At 40.5% G+C, this 7081-nt stretch overlaps 1 protein-coding gene across 1 annotated transcript in view; it reads left to right on the forward strand.

The window, feature by feature from the left end:
* Positions 1–7081, forward strand: part of LOC139931520 (voltage-dependent calcium channel subunit alpha-2/delta-4-like) — a 72817-nt gene that overhangs the window by 49037 nt on the left and 16699 nt on the right. The gene's annotated exons all lie outside the window — the stretch shown is intronic.

The raw sequence follows: 7081 nt of genomic DNA on the forward strand, positions 1-7081 counted from the left end.
TGAAAACAGGATCTGGATTTGAGTCTCGGTCCGGATCGAACGCACACTCGTCTGTTCTCCGGTCGATCTCCTCTTCCTCCTCTTCCTCACCCGCTCGACATCGCTGCTCTCTGCTGCTCTGCTCGTCTGCACTGCCTCAGCCTCAGTCCGCTCAACACACACACACACACACACACACACACACACACACAGGACCGTGTGAGGGCGAGCGAGGGAGAGAGAGGGAGGGAGGGAGAGAGAGAGAGAGAGAGAAGCCACATGCCTCTGTGGAGCTGTTGGTAATGGGATGTGTGTGTGTCTGTGTGTGTGTGTGTTTGTTTGTTTGTGTGTGTGTGGGCGTGTCAGAGTGCACGTCCGTCCCTGTATTATTGTGTGTGTGTGTGTGTGTGTGTGTGTGTGTGTAATGTGCATTAAAGCTCAGTTTGACAGAAATAGTAACATAGAAGTGTGTTGCAGCTGTGGGCTTAACTCTGCCTGAGAGAGAGAGAGAGAGGAGGGGAGAGAGAGACACACACACAGAGAGAGAGTGGGGGGGGGGCAGAGAGAGAGCGGGAGATTTTGTATGAGAAAGACTAGAGAGAGAGAGAGAGAGAGCGAGGTAGAGAGACAGAGAGAGAGAGAGAGAGACAGAGAGAGACACAGAGAGAGAGTGAGGGGGGGGCAGAGAGAGAGCGGGAGATTTTGTATGAGAAAGACTAGAGAGAGAGAGAGAGCGAGGTAGAGAGACAGAGAGAGAGGGGGAGAGAGAGAGAGAGAGACACAGAGAGAGACACAGAGAGAGTGGGGGGGGCAGAGAGAGAGCGGGAGATTTTGTATGAGAAAGACTAGAGAGAGAGAGAGAGAGAGAGACACAGAGAGAGAGTGAGGGGGGGCAGAGAGAGAGCGGGAGATTTTGTATGAGAAAGACTAGAGAGAGAGAGAGAGACACAGAGAGAGAGAGACAGAGAGAGAGGGGGAGATTTTGTATGAGAAAGACTAGAGAGAGAGAGAGAGAGAGAGAGACACAGAGAGAGAGTGAGGGGGGGGCAGAGAGAGAGCGGGGGATTTTGTATGAGAGAGAGAGAGAGCGAGGTAGAGAGAGAGAGAGAGCGAGGTAGAGAGAGAGAGAGGAGAGAGAGAGGAGCATCAGCTGCTGGAGTCGACACCATGAATGAACCTGCTGCTGCCTTAAATGAACACAGTGAAGGTCACCAGTGTGTGTGTGTGTCTGGTGGCTCAGTGGTCTGATGTTTCCTCTCTCTCTCTCTCTCTCTCTCTCTCTCTCTCTCTCTCTCTCTCTCTCTACTTGACCTGTCCAATAAAAAACATTAGATCAGATATTATTAGATACAACTTTATTGATCCTGCGGGGAAACAGCAGAAAAGAGAAATAGAATCTAAATAAGAATATAAGAATAAAGCATGTGAGTGGTATTAAACATAACACAACTGAGAATTACAAGACAAGAAAATATAAGACAAGAAAAAGGTTAATGTCCTCACTGAGGTAAATCAGTGCTTCTAACATTTCTGGTAAAGTTCTGTATCGACCGCATGTGTGAACCAGAGGTGGAGACTCGAGTCACATGACTTGGACTCGAGTCACAGTTTGAATTGCTTGAGACTTGACTTGATGCATGAAGAGAAGACTTGAGACTTGACTTGACTTGGGTTCTGGTGACTTGGGACTTGACTCTGACTTGTACTTTGATGACTTGAAAAGGTTTCTAAAGTCTTGACTTGAGATCTTGTGTTTGTGTAAATGACTTAGATTGAAAGTGATGAGATTTGTTCCAGCGGACGACTGAATTTAAATTCTGTTTTCTGAATTTGTATGGAATGATTGAATTTATTGAAGTTGAAACCGATTATAGAAATCAAACTCATGATGCTCTTACCAAGTTTTTATCCTATTAAAACCATATTGCATTGAAAAGTCCTAGATATTTAGTTTTCTTTAAGATATTAAATTGATACTGGACTCTTGATTTGTTCTGACTTGACTTGCTGTTCTACATTTAGACTTGAGACTTGACATTAATGACATGGACTTGACTTGGTAATCTACATTTAGACTTGAGACTTGTGCTTCAAGACTTGAGACTGACTTGACTTGAGCAAAGTTGACTTAGTCACACCTCTGGCTGCTACTAATTATAAACAATAAGACAACAATATGTAAGAGCCAAACAATAACCAGATGAATCAAAAGTGGGGTTGCAGAAGAAAAAAACGACATGAATAAAACAGGTCAAAACAAATGACACGACAGCCTGTGTGTGAAACTGTATGAAACAGAATTAGAGGATGCCAGTCACAGTTTTGTGTGTTTCTCGTCTCCTCGGCCGCAGCAGAGCAGTCGCTGAATTATTCAGACTACTTTGTCCGAGCAACACCGTCCAGGTTTACAAGCTGCTCTCTGTCTGCTGTATTTCAGTCTGGAGGGGAATCTCCCTTTATCCTATTAAAACCATATTGCATTGAAAAGTCCTAGATATTTAGTTTTCTTTAAGATATTAAATTGATACTGGACTCTTGATTTGTTGCTGTTCTACATTTAGACTTGAGACTTGACATTAATGACTTGGACTTGACTTGGACTTGACTTGGTGATCTACATTTAGACTTGAGCCTCAAGACTTGAGACTGACTTGGGACTCGAGCAAAGCTGCCTTGGTCACACCTCTGAGACAAACTCGTGTATATCTACACGATCTGGACTTGGTGGATATTGTGATTCTGATTCTGAACTCCAAGAAATATCAGTGACAGATTTGATTGACTGACTTGGGACTTGAGTGAAGTTTTCTACTGGTTACAGTAGAAAACAGTTATTTCAACATGGATCATGAGCTTCTCTCACACGGCACAGGACTCGTGTGAATAGGAGCCGGTGTCAAAATGCCGGCAAATCAAATTTACAGGTTTCATGTGTGACAGGGGCTTTACACTTCTATCACACTGGAAAAATTGAGACACCTGTTAAAAGAAAATGGATACTGTACAATAATAATAATACCGCTTCAGAGTTTCATCATGAACGCTCAGGTGATGCAGAAATCAAGATAAAGTAGAAACATAAAGTATATATAATAAAACAGGTAAATGTGCCAGACTGAAGCGCTCACCATGTGACGCAGCATCAGATTTAAGGGCAGAGCCTCAGGAGTTGCTGGCAAATGTCAAGTTGCAAAGTGAAATAAATGCGTCAGAAGCGTCTCGTCCTTCAGAGTGCCGACTGCAGCAGAAACACAGGAGCTGAAGGACGCTGCCGACAGGAGGGCGGAGAAACACACCAAATAATAGCAAATCAAATCAAAATAATACCAGATCAAAACCAGACCAGAACCACACACACACTGCTGAGTCTGGAATGAAGGGAAGTGATGCTGATGTAGTTTTAAACAGGATTCACTGAACACATACATGACCAAGGAAACTTTACAATCAATAGAAAAGGGGAAAATAACGATGTTAATGTAATTTAATGACATTTTAAATAGTGATTTTGAGATGATTCGCTTATTCCAAGAGCTCAGAGTTCATGATGGCAGTGATTTTCTGTTGTGACTCTACAGCCAGACAAAAACCACACATCTGCAAAATGTCCGAAATGAGGAAAACAATGGGCTTTTATTTTGACAGTACAAAAGGTGTTTTAACATGAATTTTGAGAAACAGAAATTGAAAAACAAAATTTCTGTTTTTTAGAGGCATTTTGGTCCTTTTCAGGGGAAATTTTATTGAACTATGAAATAATGCTTTTACATTGTATGTTGGCAAATAAATGGCAATAAACCCTCAATTCAAAGCAATGAGATTAGTTTGAACTTAATTCCCACTGCTAAAATTTTTTTATTTTTCTGCCAGGCACCATAAATGAATCTCCGGGCAACGTCACAAAGTGCACATCTCAGGGGCAGAAAGGCTACCGGTAGCCACTCAGTTCACGTTGTTAGTTTTGTTAGTTAGTAATCTGAGTTCCCAGAAGCGATAGCAAAAATGTTAGTGTAGTAAGTGGCCATATACTGTATTTTAACATCATGCCTCGCAGTTGCTAGTTGCTAGTCGCAGTTGCACCCTAGACTGGAAAGAATAAAAGCAACCGGCAATCAGCAGTTACAGTCCAGCTGCAGCCTGGAGCCCCGGAGCCCCGGAGCCCCGGAGCCCCGGAGCCCCGGGCCTGGCAGCACTCTCACCCTAACCCCGACCCCCAACCTGCCTCGCCCAGCCGGGGGCTTCTCCGGTCTGCAGCCGGGTGCTGTTGGAGTAGCGATCCAGCTAACTCAGTTAGCTAGCTTCACAGTAAACCCCCTGGTCGACACTTACCGGCCGTACGTGTACAGTTTGTTGTCAGGATGTGGCCTTTTCCAGTCCGTACACCAGGCATCTCGGGGCTTTACCTTCACACTGTGACTCTGGCTGGTCAGATCTGCTCTGAACTCAAAACTCACCAGAGATGTAATGTCTCATTTGTTGCACATGCCCACAAACTGTCATTTACAGCATAGAGAGATTTGCATGCTCGGAGGCTGTCTTCTGTATACGCTAGGCTTTTCAATCAGATACATATACTGTATATGTCTGGTCATTGGATCGGTGGCCACTCAGCCAGGTCTACAAGCCACTCATCAGCTGGGGTTGAGTAAGGGTCCGGCAGTCGTTCACCAGAACTTAAAACAAGTTTTTCTATATAATCTGCACGATCAGAGTCTGACAAACTAACCAGGTACGCCGTTGTTGTCCGTTTGTTTGTTGTTATCAGTGTGAAAATGACAGCCAAGTTGCTATAGCAACAATAGCCACAGCAGCCTTTCTGCCCCTGAGCTGCACACATCCTCCACTGTCTGTAAAGGGAAACTCATCTGTAGTTCTTACAGCAGCTAAACACATTGAATTGTTTTTGTTAAGCGACACATAAACTGCTGCAGGAGTGGTGATTTTCAGTTAGTGCAACAAATTTGATTTCATTTCATTCGTAGAATTTAAATTAACTGTATCTGGTCGCAGGTGTGTGTTTATATACTAATATTTAAATTAACTGTTCGTTTATCAGATATTTTACAGAAGCTTCCATCATGACTCAGCCAATCAGAACTGAGCACCGGAACTTTCTATTTCATCAGTTCATGTTTTTTATCCATTTCATCAATTCACTTCTTCATGTTTTTTATCCATTTCATCGATTCACTTCTTCATGTTTTTTATCCATTTCATCAGTTCACTTCTTCATGTTTTTTATCCATTTCATCGATTCACTTCTTCATGTTTTTTATCCATTTCATCGATTCACTTCTTCATGTTTTTTATCCATTTCATCAGTTCACTTCTTCATGTTTTTTATCCATTTCATCAATTCACTTCTTCATGTTTTTTATCCATTTCATCAGTTCACTTCTTCATGTTTTTTATCCATTTCATCAATTCACTTCTTCATGTTTTTTATCCATTTCATCAGTTCACTTCTTCATGTTTTTTATCCATTTCATCAATTCACTTCTTCATGTTTTTTATCCATTTCATCAGTTCACTTCTTCATGTTTTTTATCCATTTCATCAATTCACTTCTTCATGTTTTTTATCCATTTCATCAGTTCACTTCTTCATGTTTTTTATCCATTTCATCAATTCACTTCTTCATGTTTTTTATCCATTTCATCAGTTCACTTCTTCATGTTTTTTATCCATTTCATCAATTCACTTCTTCATGTTTTTTTATCTATTTAATCAGTTCACTTCTTCCTGTTTTTTATCCATTTCATCAGTTCACTTCTTCATGTTTTTTATCCATTTCATCAGTTCACTTCTTCCTGTTTTTTATCCATTTCATCAATTCACTTCTTCATGTTTTTTATCCATTTCATCAGTTCACTTCTTCCTGTTTTTTATCCATTTCATCAGTTCACTTCTTCCTGTTTTTTATCCATTTCATCAATTCACTTCTTCATGTTTTTTTATCTATTTCATCAATTCACTTCTTCCTGTTTTTTATCTATTTCATCAATTCACTTCATGTTTTTTATCTATTTCATCAATTCACTTCTTCCTGTTTTTTTTAATCTATTTCATCAATTCACTTCTTCATGTTTTTTATCCATTTCATCAGTTCACTTCTTCCTGTTTTTTATCCATTTCATCAGTTCACTTCTTCCTGTTTTTTATCCATTTCATCAGTTCACTTCTTCATGTTTTTTATCCATTTCATCAGTTCACTTCTTCATGTTTTTTATCCATTTTATCAGTTCACTTCTTCCTGTTTTTTATCCATTTCATCAGTTCACTTCTTCATGTTTTTTTATCTATTTCATCAGTTCACTTCTTCATGTTTTTTATCCATTTCATCAGTTCACTTCTTCCTGTTTTTTATCCATTTCATCAGTTCACTTCTTCCTGTTTTTTATCCATTTCATCAGTTCACTTCTTCATGTTTTTTATCCATTTTATCAGTTCACTTCTTCCTGTTTTTTATCCATTTCATCAGTTCACTTCTTCCTGTTTTTTATCCATTTCATCAGTTCACTTCTTCATGTTTTTTTTATCTATTCCATCAGTTCACTTCTTCATGTTTTTTTTATCTATTCCATCAGTTCACTTCTTCCTGTTTTCAGCTGCTCAGGCTCCAGATCAGATCTGAGTCTCATCTCAGATCTTTACGCTGGAAGCTTCTCTTTCATCCAAGTACAATGATTCCTTATCAGTTTGAGATCTTTTAGAGTTTGATGATATTTTAACAATCTGTGGTCAGGAAAGCAGCTTCATGATGAACGGTATCTACAGTAGAAGCTGCAGATGAACAACTTACATCAAAGGAACCTGAGCAAAGATGCAATCAAGATCACATTATAGGAAGAGCTGAAGTTTAATTATCTGAGTGGTCTAAAGGCAGGTGTGTGCGTGTGTGTGTGTGTGTGTGTGTGTGTCAGTCAGTGTTTGCGTCTTACGTTCTAGTCATTTCTGTGAGTCTCTTATCCAGAGAGTAGAATCAGCTTCAGTTCCTGGATCAGCAACATTACAAGCAACCAGTAGTGAGGTCAGAGGTCAGAGGTCAGAGGTCACAGCAGCCTGAATGATCCTGGGTGACTGGAAGAGTTTCAGTGAGACA

Source organism: Centroberyx gerrardi, chromosome 4, assembly GCF_048128805.1.
Source record: "Centroberyx gerrardi isolate f3 chromosome 4, fCenGer3.hap1.cur.20231027, whole genome shotgun sequence".
In the NCBI taxonomy this organism is placed as follows: domain Eukaryota; kingdom Metazoa; phylum Chordata; class Actinopteri; order Beryciformes; family Berycidae; genus Centroberyx; species Centroberyx gerrardi.